At 49.6% G+C, this 10,932-nt stretch overlaps 2 pseudogenes; one reads left to right on the top strand and one right to left on the bottom strand.

Annotated features, from left to right (window-relative positions):
* The first annotated feature begins 662 nt into the window (after positions 1–662).
* On the top strand, positions 663–2,845 carry LOC108296567 (annotated as a pseudogene).
* Positions 2,846–6,010: 3,165 nt separating this feature from the next.
* On the bottom strand, positions 6,011–9,497 carry LOC108296558 (annotated as a pseudogene).
* Between the last annotated feature and the right edge of the window lie 1,435 nt (positions 9,498–10,932).

The following is a 10,932-nucleotide window of genomic DNA, read 5'->3' as shown; positions in this document are numbered from 1 at the left end:
GTTTGGAAGTTGAAAGTCCCCACTATTATTGTATTGGAGTCTATCTCTCTGATTAAATGTAGTAATTTTACAGGCTGCTCTTTGTTAGAAAAGAGAATGTTTGGGGGCTGCATTTCATTAAAAGGAAAGCTTTACTGAGGACTTCTGTAGTCTCACTATCTGCCTAAATAATGTTTTCTTAACTCCTATATCACCGACAGATTTCGAGCCAGAATGAGGTGGCACAGAGAACCTGGACTGTGTAGAATGCTTTGTAGTAAAGATGGCTGAGCGGCAGTGGTGATCTCCAGTTTCCAGATGCAGCAGTGACATCTGACCTCACCTCAGTGTCCAGTGTCCAGCACCAGGATGTCGGAGGTCTGAGCTGTGGCCTCTGTGCAGTAGGGGCAGGTGTCCCTAGGTGGAACATGATCTAGGGTGGGCTGTGGATTCTGTTCCTGGATGTGTAGTTTCTAGCCTGGTTCTGTGGTCTTCCCCCCAGTAAAATTAGCCCCCAACACCAGATAAACTGGTTTATGTGTAAATTACAGAAACGTGTTTTTCATAGTTTGCTCCAAGAAGTGAGTGAGAAATCAGTCTGTGGAGCAGTGTCAGAGAGCAACACTGAGAGGTGTTCTTTGTGTGAGAGCCGCACCCTCAATTGTCCACCTGGCCTCTGCCCCATGGTGGAGAGAACAACAGGGAACCTCACATCTCATAATTGTGAGATGATGTACGTCCTCCCTTTTCTTTCTAGGAGAAGAATGCCCTTTTAATCTTTTTTTTTTTTTTTTTTTTTTTTTTTTTTTTGAGACGGAGTTTTGCTCTTGTTACCCAGGCTGGAGTGCAAAGGCGCGATTTCGGCTCACCACAACCTCCGTCTCCTGGGTTCAGGCGATTCTCCTGCCTCAGCCTCCTGAGTAGCTGGGACTACAGGTTACTGGGTATGCCACCATGCCCAGCTAATTTTTGTATTTTTAGTAGAGATGGGGTTTCACCATGTTGACCAGGGTGGTCTCAATCTCTTGACCTCGTGATCCACCCCTCTGGGCCTCCCAAAGTGCTGGGATTATAGGCGTGAGCCACCACACCCGGCCTAAGAATACTCTTTTAAACGAGGTTTGAAAACCCACCCGGTCCATCCACCCTGGGCACTCTGATCTCTGATCTCCGTGGTTCCCAATCTGGTTGAGCAACAGGATTGCTGGTGGGGGGATTAGAAAATACTGAGGCAGCGAGTCCTCCGCCTCTCCTCACTGCCCTTTCCCTGCCTGGCTACTCACCAGACTTCCAAAAGCCACCCGAGGTAGTGCAGCTCCCATGGAAAAGGCCCCAGAGCTGTGGTGATGCTGCCTCCACGCCCTGTGAGCTGCCACAGCTGGGCTGCCCCTTTCCCTGCCGCGAGGGGCAGCGGCCTGGGGGAACCCCTTCGCCCAGCTGGACAACCGACCACAGGTCGCTGCGGAGCCCCCAGACGGGCCTGCCAGTGACCAGCCGGAGGCGCTGGGCCAGTTTTTAGATTCTAAACAAGAAAACGATGTGCTATGGGAAGAGAAGTTTCCTGAAAGAACAATTGTTACTGAATTACCCCAGACTCCACATGTATCATTCTCCGAGTCTGATATTCCATCCTCAAAAAGTACTAAGTTACCTGTGGACTGGAGTATTAAAACCCGACACATTTTCACCTCTTCTGAACACTTTACCTGGGCAGATCATTTGAAAGCACGGAAGAGGCTCAAGGTCTTGTCCAGCATTGCTGAGCAATAGAAGTTACATTGTCTAAAAGCATACAAGATCCCAAACTCTCCACCGAGCTCCGTTGTACCTTCCAGCAGAGCCTTGTCTATTGGCTCCACCCTGCTTTGTCTTGGCTACCACTGTTCCCTCGTATTGGAGCTGAGAGAAAAATGACTGGAAAGACAAGTCCTTGGTCAAATGATGCAACCCTGCAACATGTTTTAATGAGTGACTGGTCTGTGAGCTTTGCTTCTCTATATAATCTGCTGAAGACAAAACTTTGCCCCTATTTCTACGTTTGTACCTATCAGTTTACTGTCCTGTTTGAGCAGCAGGATTAGCTCGAAATGACTTAATCACAGCTCTTGTATCTCCTACAACTCGAGGTTTCAGAGAAGCTATGAGAAATAAAGGTATTGAATTTTCTCTGCCTTTAATAAAAGAAAGTGGCCACAAAAAGGAGACAGTATCGGGAACAAGCTTGGGATATGGGGAGGAGCAAGCCATCAGTGATAAGGATGAAGAGGAAAGTTTTTCCTGGCTGGAAGAGATGGGAGTGCAAGATGAAATTAAATAGCCAGACATACTTTCTATCAAGCTTCGTAAAGAGAAACATGAAGTACAAATGGATCACAGACCTGAGTCTGTTGTGTTGGTGAATGGAATCAACACCTTTACATTGCTCAATTTTGTTTGGATCAACTGTAAGAGTTTAGTTGTTACCTCAGGTCCACAGACAGGACTTCCTCCAACGCTCTTACCCCCTGTTGCTTTCCAAGGTGCCACAATGCAAATGCTCAAGGCATGAAGTGTAAATGTGAAGACACAAGCTCTTTCTGGATACAGAGACCAATTTAGTTTGGAGATTACAGGTCCTATCATGCCTCATTGCCTGCATTCACTGACCATGCTGCTCAGATCTTCACAGAGCGGGCATTTCTCTGCGCTACTATATCCACATGAACCAACTGCTATATTTAACATCTGCCTGCCAGTGGACAAAGTAATTGATACGGAGGTTGTTCACCCTAAGACTCTGGAGCAACTTGGTGAAATACCGTTACTTGGGAAACCATCTTTACAGACTGTGGCGATGAGAGACTACATTTATAATTGGAGATCTTGAACACCAAGTAAGTCTAAAAGGAATCTTTGAGGAAAAAAATCCTTTTAGCAAGGAAATTCAAGATTCTTGAAGTTAAAGGAATATACTTTAAAATACTGAAATGTTTATAAATATTTTTATTACAGTAGCATTTTAAATCAGTGTTTTCTGCTTCTACTATTTTCAGGTTAGTTTTTAGATATAAAGATGAAAAATTCAGATCACTCAAATGAGATGTCTATATCCCTACAACCTAATTGTATACTGAGTAGAAAACTAAATTAATGTTTCCTTGCAAACAGGAAATTGAGACTAAACACATAGCAGTTATCTCATGGCCTGTGACAAAGGCATCGGGGCAAAAATATGTTACTTTACCATTTACCTAAGACTGTTAGTACGTCCTCGTTTTATAAAGGTAGAAAATAAATGCAGACAACATCTCTACTAACCTAGCTGACTGCTGATGCTTCTACCTTAACATTTTTCCTACTGATTTATAATTTTTATTTTCACATATACTAAAATTTTTAATGCATGCTAATTCAGGTAAAAAGGCATTTTGTATTCCACATAGAATAGTGTTAAGAATTGTGAAGTATGCTGAGCTGTCATGGCAAAGTTGTATTTAATGTGCATGTGCGTGTGCGTGCGCGTGTCCATGTGCATGTGTAGGTGGGGATTGTATAATTCACATTTTTTTTAAAATAAAAGTGCTTAGAAATCAAAAGCATTGGGTAAAGAAATAATAGTATCTAAGTATTTGTTCACTTTGTAATCCAGAAAATAAAATACCACATTTATTCCAGAAAAAGGAAAGAAAGAAAGAAAATACTCAGGCAGCTTCCCAGAACACCTGTCTCAGCGTATTCTGCACAAGGCCAAGGAATCACTTACATAACAAGTGCTACAAGTGAGGCTAATTCTAGACAAGTGGGAGCCTGGTGTTCTGGATCTGGAGACCAGTAACATGAGCTCCAGCCTTGCCATAAATCCAGAATCTCTTACTCGGCTACTGATTTCCTGGATCTCAGCACCACTTCCAGGTGATTCCTGTGCACAAGGAAATCCCTTGTCTAAGTGTCCTCTGGACGTGGGGTCAGAACTATGCAGTCTGCTCTGGGTGCGGTCTGATGGGATCCCTTAGAACTGGAGGTCCAGGGTTCAGTCCTTGCACTCATTCTTTTCCACAGCGGATTACTCCTTTGGTGCCCTCATCCATGCTTGAGGTTTTAAGTATCATTTATGTGGTGTCACCTTCTAAATCTATTTCTCCAGCCCAGTATATTTCTCCTTTCCCCTAACCTCTGGAATTGTCTGTCCAACTGACATGCGAGCTCTCTCACCTGCGTTCCTAGCAGATATTTCCTCCACTGAGTGTCTGGGATGTCCCCTCCTCCATCTCCTCCTGCCAGAGCCTCCCCATGTCCACTGACAGCAGCTCCACCCTTCTGTCTACTCACCCCTTTTACAACGATGAGTGTCCTTGATTCATCTTCCTCTCACCACTGATACAATCCATTGCCAAGTGCTGTTGGTCCATCTTAAAATGCATCCAGAATCCCCTCACGGCTCACTATTTCCCCTGCTCACACCCCAGTCAAGGTAATGACATCTCCAGCCTGGAATACTACACTCACTTCCTATTTTCCCTCCTGCCTCTCTTGTTCCTCACCTCTCAGTTTTGTTCTTAGCATAGCAGTCAGAGATCGTTTAAAGAAGTTGTACCATGTGCCTCTTCTGCTCAAAGCTGTCCTCTACTGCCCCAGCTCACTCAGAGCAAATGTCAGATGCATCCCCACTCCCTGCAGGCCCACCTGCTCTGGCTGTCCCTCTGCCCTCACCTCAGTTTCTCTCTGTCCAGCCCTCCTGGGCTTCTTCCTCTTCTGGGAACACAGACACTCTCCTGCCCTGGTGCATTGGAACTGGAGTCTCCCCTGTGGGGAAAGGACTTCCCCAGACATCCTCGTGGCCAACTCTTTCCTCAAAGGTCACCTTTGCAACGTGGCACACTCTGTCCGCCCAGTACAACAGCTGCCTTCCCTGTCCCCACTCCCCACACCCTGGATCGCCTGCCTCACAGCACTCACCACCTTCTAGCACTTTCTTCTTTGCTGTGATTACAGTGTATCCATCATCTGCCTCTTCCCACTGGAACACATGCTCCACAAGGTAAAAGATTTTTCTCATTTGACTTCAATGATGTTCACCAGATGCAGAACCATTCTGTCCTGTGTCTGACTGACAACCAAGGACAGTTGAATGAGTGATCACTGCAGGGGACCTCCCTGTTCTAAATGCCATTTTGTGGCAGATATATAACAAGGTCCCCTCACAATGACCTCGAGGCCACCTGTGCTTTTCTCAGCAGGACTGTCTGTGCGTCCTCCTTCCCCCATGTCTCCTCCGACACCAACCCTCCCTCCAACACTGCAGCACACCATCAGCCTTCTCTCCTCAGGAAAGAACAGTCCTCGTGGATGGGCCCAATTTCTCAAACAAATCTAAATCTAAATTAGACTCTGATTAGATTCATGAGTTGGGTATTGGAGCCAGCACCAAGATCACTGGAACCAGGGCAGGGAGAGAGGGCAAGAGAGCAGAGCAGAAGAGGAGCCCTGGAAGAAGGGCAGGAGTTGAATGGGTCTGAACATTTGTCTCAGAAAGCACAGAGACTCCTGTGTGCAGGGGAGGCCCTGGGCGATGTCTGACCCTATGTGGTCACAGCTCCAGCTGGACAAGTTTCCACTGAAGGGACAAGGACAGTGGAGCCATGAAGCTAACCCAGCTGAAGACTGACCACATGAAGCCCATGATGGACTGAACCACAACTGGGCACAGGCCCCGTCCACGCTCGGCTCCTCACAGCCTTCTCCACCCCCACCTGCAACAGACTTGGCACAGTGAACATGTGGATTCTGGGAGGTTCTCAGGTCTTTATTTCCTCACTCAAATTTTAGGAATTGACTTATTTAATTAACCCATCAACCTCTCATGGCAAATATTTGAGAAAACAAATTTATATTCAGGTTCTTATTTTCAGTAGGGAAGTAAGAGGCTGCAGCTCAGTGCACCATGAAGTTGAGAAAGAGATGGAGTCACCCAGTCCTGAGTCTCTAGAACAGGAAAGATGACTGGGGAGGAGCACAGGTCAGCGTGGGGACAGGGGTCACGGTGGACACCTCTTCACATCATGCTAACAGGGACGCAGACACATTCAGATGCCTTTGCAGAAAGAGATGCCAGAGGCTCTTGAAGTCACAAAGGGGAGGTGTGAAGAAATCCTGTATCTCCGTCCCACACAAGGCAGCTGTCTCAGGCTACAGAAAACAATGAAGAAATTCAAGTCAGTCATGGTAAGTGATGACACTCTGAACAGCCACACACTAGAAATGTCCCAATCAAAGAATCCCCCTTACCCAGTCCTCTCCCCGCTGCCCCTAACCCTGCCCACTTCAGATCCCCAGAGTCTCACCTTTAGAAGTCATGAGAGACATGTCAGAGTCCTGGGCACTGTTGCTGCCTGAAGTGGAACAAACACAGGACCCCGTCAGAGCCTGCAGGACATGTGGGACAGGAGGAATTATGGTGGGGGTGAGCTCCTCCACACGCCTGCCCCCACCACTTATACACAACCTGAGATTAACTCTCTCTTTTTCCACTTGTGGGAAGAAAATGTCCTGTGAGGGTATAGGGAGGAGGTAGGGCCATGAGATCTTAGAGGAGCCTCCTAGTCTTGGACCCCAGAGAAGTTTCCAGAATTATGACTCAGAACCCAGGCAGGATCAGAAAACATAAGGAAAGCAGGTGTGTGTCCTGCACCACCTACCCTCCTGAGGCCTGTCCTTAGCAGGGACCTTCCCCTGACTCATGAATGCTGAAATCAAGACCCCAACACCACAATCACCAAGGTGATGGATCTGTCCTTCATTGTCACATGTGCTTCACAAAAGACCAAGTGCTGGCACACAGGGCCCCAAGCTGGGTCGGCCCATGTGTGGATGGTGCTTCCCAGTAACCAGGCAGGGGACGCTTCTACTGGGGCTTGAAACCACCGTGGGACAAGAAAACCCAGACCCCACCCCTCACCCCTTCTCTATCTGAGTTCTTCCTCCTCCACATCAAAGCAGCAACCACAACTCCAGGGACCAGAGTTCCTGGGACAGCCAGGCCAGCACTGATGCCCATGATGGGGATGGTGGGCTGGGGAGATGGTGCTGGAAAAGAAGGGATAGGTGAGGGTCCGTGGGCCCAGTCCTCAGCCCTGACCCTGCTGGAAGGCTCCAGAAGTGCTTCTGCTTTCCCTGAGAAGATTCGAGACCCTCATCCCCCTCCTTACCTCACCTCAGGTTGGGGGGCTCCGGCAGCCCCTCGTGCTGCACATGGCATGTGTATCTCTGCTCTTCTCCAGAAGGCACCACCACAGCTTCCCACTTCTGGAAGGGTCCATCCCCTGCTGGCCTGGTCTCCACAAGCTCCGTGTCCTGAGTTTGGTCCTCCCCATCCCGCTGCCAGGTCAGGTACTTCACATCTCTCATGGGACACCCCAGCAGCGCCCTTGTGACCATCCCGAGAATGGACAGGACACCTGGGGTGGAGAAGAAAGCACAGAATCCAGACACCAGCCTGGACACAGGCCCCTGGGATAATCTCCTATTCCTTGGAAAGTGCTAGTCTCTGAGGGAGGAACAGCGACTTCTGGTCCTAATCTGAGTGGAGGTCGAGGGACTCAGAAAAGCTGGAATCAGACCTTCAAACACACTGAGTGTGAGGCAAAGAACAAGGCCTCAGGAAAAAAGTCACAAAGCTCAAGACTGCTGCAGGGTTCAAAGGGAACCCCAGATCAGTATTCCAGGGACTGCCTTCCCCTCCATTTCCTGAGAGACGCCATCCCTTAATTGTCCTAGAGAGCAGAGGGAGCCCTCAGAGGAATCTCAGGAAACCTCATGTCATTCTCTATTCAAGGGAGGGCGACATTCTCCGTGATCCCATTTTCCTCCCCTCCTCGCGGAAGGCCATCTCGGGAGATCTATGGGAAATGGGAAAGGCTCCCCAGTGCCCCTGGGACCTGCGCGCTGCAGCGTCTCCTTCCCGTTCTCCAGGTATCTGTGGAGGCACTCCAGGCACTCAATCTGGAAGTAGGTTCTCGTCCTCTCCGCCAAACGGCCCACCTCCCACTTGCACTGGGTGATCTGAGGTCCAGGAGCGCAGGTCCTTGTTCAGGGCGATGCAGTTCTTGGCGTCCTAGGCATACTGGTCACACCCGCGGCGGAGGCCCCCACGGGCCCCACGTGGCAACCAATCACCCACTGGATAACCTGAGACCCTGGCCCCGCCCTCGAGGTCAGCCCCGCCCCGCCCACCCCGCGGGGACTTTGGAGCCTCTTTGTCACACTGTGTGCCTGAGGCCTGGCCAAGCATGTGTGTGTGGAAACCCGGGAGAGACCCACAGGCTGCGCGCAGCCCCTTCCCCTTCGCTTCTCGTCCTGGATTCCCCTGAAAATGAACGGGGTAAAGGCTCTTGGGGCTCTCCGGAGTTGGTGGTCGGGGTTCCCGCTGCCTCGGGGTGGATCTCGGACCTGAGACTCGAGGGAACCCGGCGTCGCGGGAAGGGGGAGGAGTGGTGACCTGAGCCCCGGCCGGGGTCACTCACGGGCCTCGCTCTGGTCGTAGCAGTGAAGCAGGGTCCAAAGGTTCCCTCGGAAAGTCCCTGCCTGGCCTTGACCCTCCGAGCCTCCAGGTCCCAATGCTCCCTCCCTTCCTGCTCCCCCACCCCCACCCCCGGCGCCCGCGGCTGCATCCTCGGGCTCGTGGCGTCGCTGTCCATCCGCACGAACTGCGTGACGTCCGCGTAGCCGATTTCGAGGTACTGGGGCTCCCTGCGGCGGTGCGGAAACACCTCACGGAGTGGGAGCCTGCGGGCGAGGAGGGGCTGAGACCCGCCCGACCCTCCTCCCGCGCGGCTCCCCTGTCCTGCGCCCAGCCGGCGGGCCCCTTGCTCCTCCCCGCAGAGGCCGTCTCCCTCCCGACCGCGCACTCACCCGCCCAGGTCTCCGTCAGGGCCCGGTCCCGAGAGCAGCAGGAGGAGGGTTCGGGCGCCATGGACCCATCCTCGGCCTCTGGGAGAACCTGAGTCCGGGGATGACTGGGGACTTCAGAACCGGGACCCGGATACGCAGATTGTCCAATGGGAGTGGGAGCTGGGGACGCATCCAGAGTGTCCTGGAAGAAGGGGCCGACACGGGTGGGGAGAAGTGAGACTCAGGGGAGTGGGGGCCGCCAACACGGCGCCTCCCCGGTGCAGACATAGCCCTCGGGGCCTGAGACCCTGAGAGCCACACCTGGGTCCTGGGACTTTGTTCTGATCCCTCTCCTCCTACACAGAGCCTCTTTGTCTCACTGTTTGCCTGAGGCCTGGCCCAGGATCTGTCTGTGGAGACCAGGAGAGGCCCCCAGGCTGCGCCCAGCCCCTTCCCCTTCCCTTCTCGTCCTGGAATCCCCGTCGGGGACTGGGGCCTCCCACTCCGTGGCTCTCCGCTTAGACTCCTGTACAGGGAAACTCACCACAGAACCTGATGCCAGAGAGTGAGCTCGCCCTGGGAGTGGAGGTGTAGACAGGGGTTTTCTCTTTAAACCTGGTGAAGTTTTGTCTGAAGCCACCTGATAGTCTCATGGAGACGAGTTTCCTTTTCGTTTATTAATACAGCAGGTAGCACAATATTGGTAATCCCTGAATGATTAGGATTGCAATCAGTAAAAGACCTGTGCGAAAACAGCATTGCAATTAAACTCTCAAAGCCCCTAAGTTTTACTTTCCTGGACTGGATCTTTGACTCTAGGTTGTTGCATTTAAAATCATCTTCATTCCCTAGCCGGCGTGTCCCCGTGTGAGTCCAGAACATATCCTGAATACAAAGAAGCAGGGTGCGTTCCTGTACATCGCAACCGGGAGCCTGTAGTCACCACCTCGGCATTGCGAGCGCTCCAGGCAGTCCCAATGCTCTTCCCCGACGCTCCAGCGCTGCCTGCTTTGGTGAACGAGGCACATCTAAGCAGTGTGCATATTTTATTTGGACACTTGGTATTGTTGTAACCATTTTTTTTTTAAATCATGAGGAGGCCATTAGTTTTTAGGCATTCGCACAAGATGTATTAAATACCGAATGCAAAGAACCCCCGCTAGGCTCTTGCACTGCTTTAGAATTCTTTCCTCTCCCTTTCCTCCCCTCCTGCTTCTCCAGTCCTCCTCTCAGCCCCACTCATCCCTCACATCCTCCTCTCCCCTTAGTCCCTGCCACCTGTCACTCCTGAAGTGTGGCACTAACACCGTCCCTCACTTCCTGCCCATGTCTCTTCTCCCCACGGTGCTCACCAGTCCTGCTAATGTGACTCAGGCCGTGTCATTTCTTTGCTTACCATGGTTGGATTTCAGTCTACCATTTTGCTATTTGTTTCCAATTTGTCTCATATATTTTTGTTTCATTTCCTCCTTTGCTACTTTCATATATGTCAAGTAAACATTTTTTAGTTGATGGTTTTAATTATCCTGGTGGCTTTTAGCTATATTTCTTTACACTAATTTTTTTATTGTTGTAAGAATGAAAACCTCATTCCTTGACTTTTGACAGCGAAGTTCAGGTCATATTAAACTACGTCCAGGGAAATAAAGGACATTGGTAACAGCATAGTTTTATTGAACCCACCATTATGCTATTATTATTGTATATATTATATCAATATACATTATAAACTCAATGATACCGTGTAATACTTTTTGTTTTAGACAAGCAGCCATATGCCATATGTCTTCAGGAAATTGAGTGAGTGTGTATGTGCTATGTGTATGTGCCTCATTTCTGTTTTAAATTGTTCCTTTCTGTGTATCTGGGTCAACATCTACCATCATTTCCTTTCAGCCTGTCCAATTTCCTTTAAAATTATATATAGTGCAAGCCCCCAAGGAAATGAATTTTATGGTTTTGATGATCTTTATTTTTGCCTTCTTCCTCCTTTTTTTTTTTTTTTATTTTTTTTTTTTCTTTTTTCTTTTTTTTTTTTTTTTTTTTTTTAGGGCATTTACGTGTAATGAAATTCACCAGTTTTAGTTG

The sequence above is a fragment of the Cebus imitator genome, unplaced genomic scaffold (genome assembly GCF_001604975.1).
Source record: "Cebus imitator isolate Cc_AM_T3 unplaced genomic scaffold, Cebus_imitator-1.0 Scaffold724, whole genome shotgun sequence".
NCBI lineage: Eukaryota > Metazoa > Chordata > Mammalia > Primates > Cebidae > Cebus > Cebus imitator.
The sequence above is the reverse complement of the archived record's forward strand: the minus strand, read 5'-3'. Positions and strand labels throughout refer to the sequence as shown.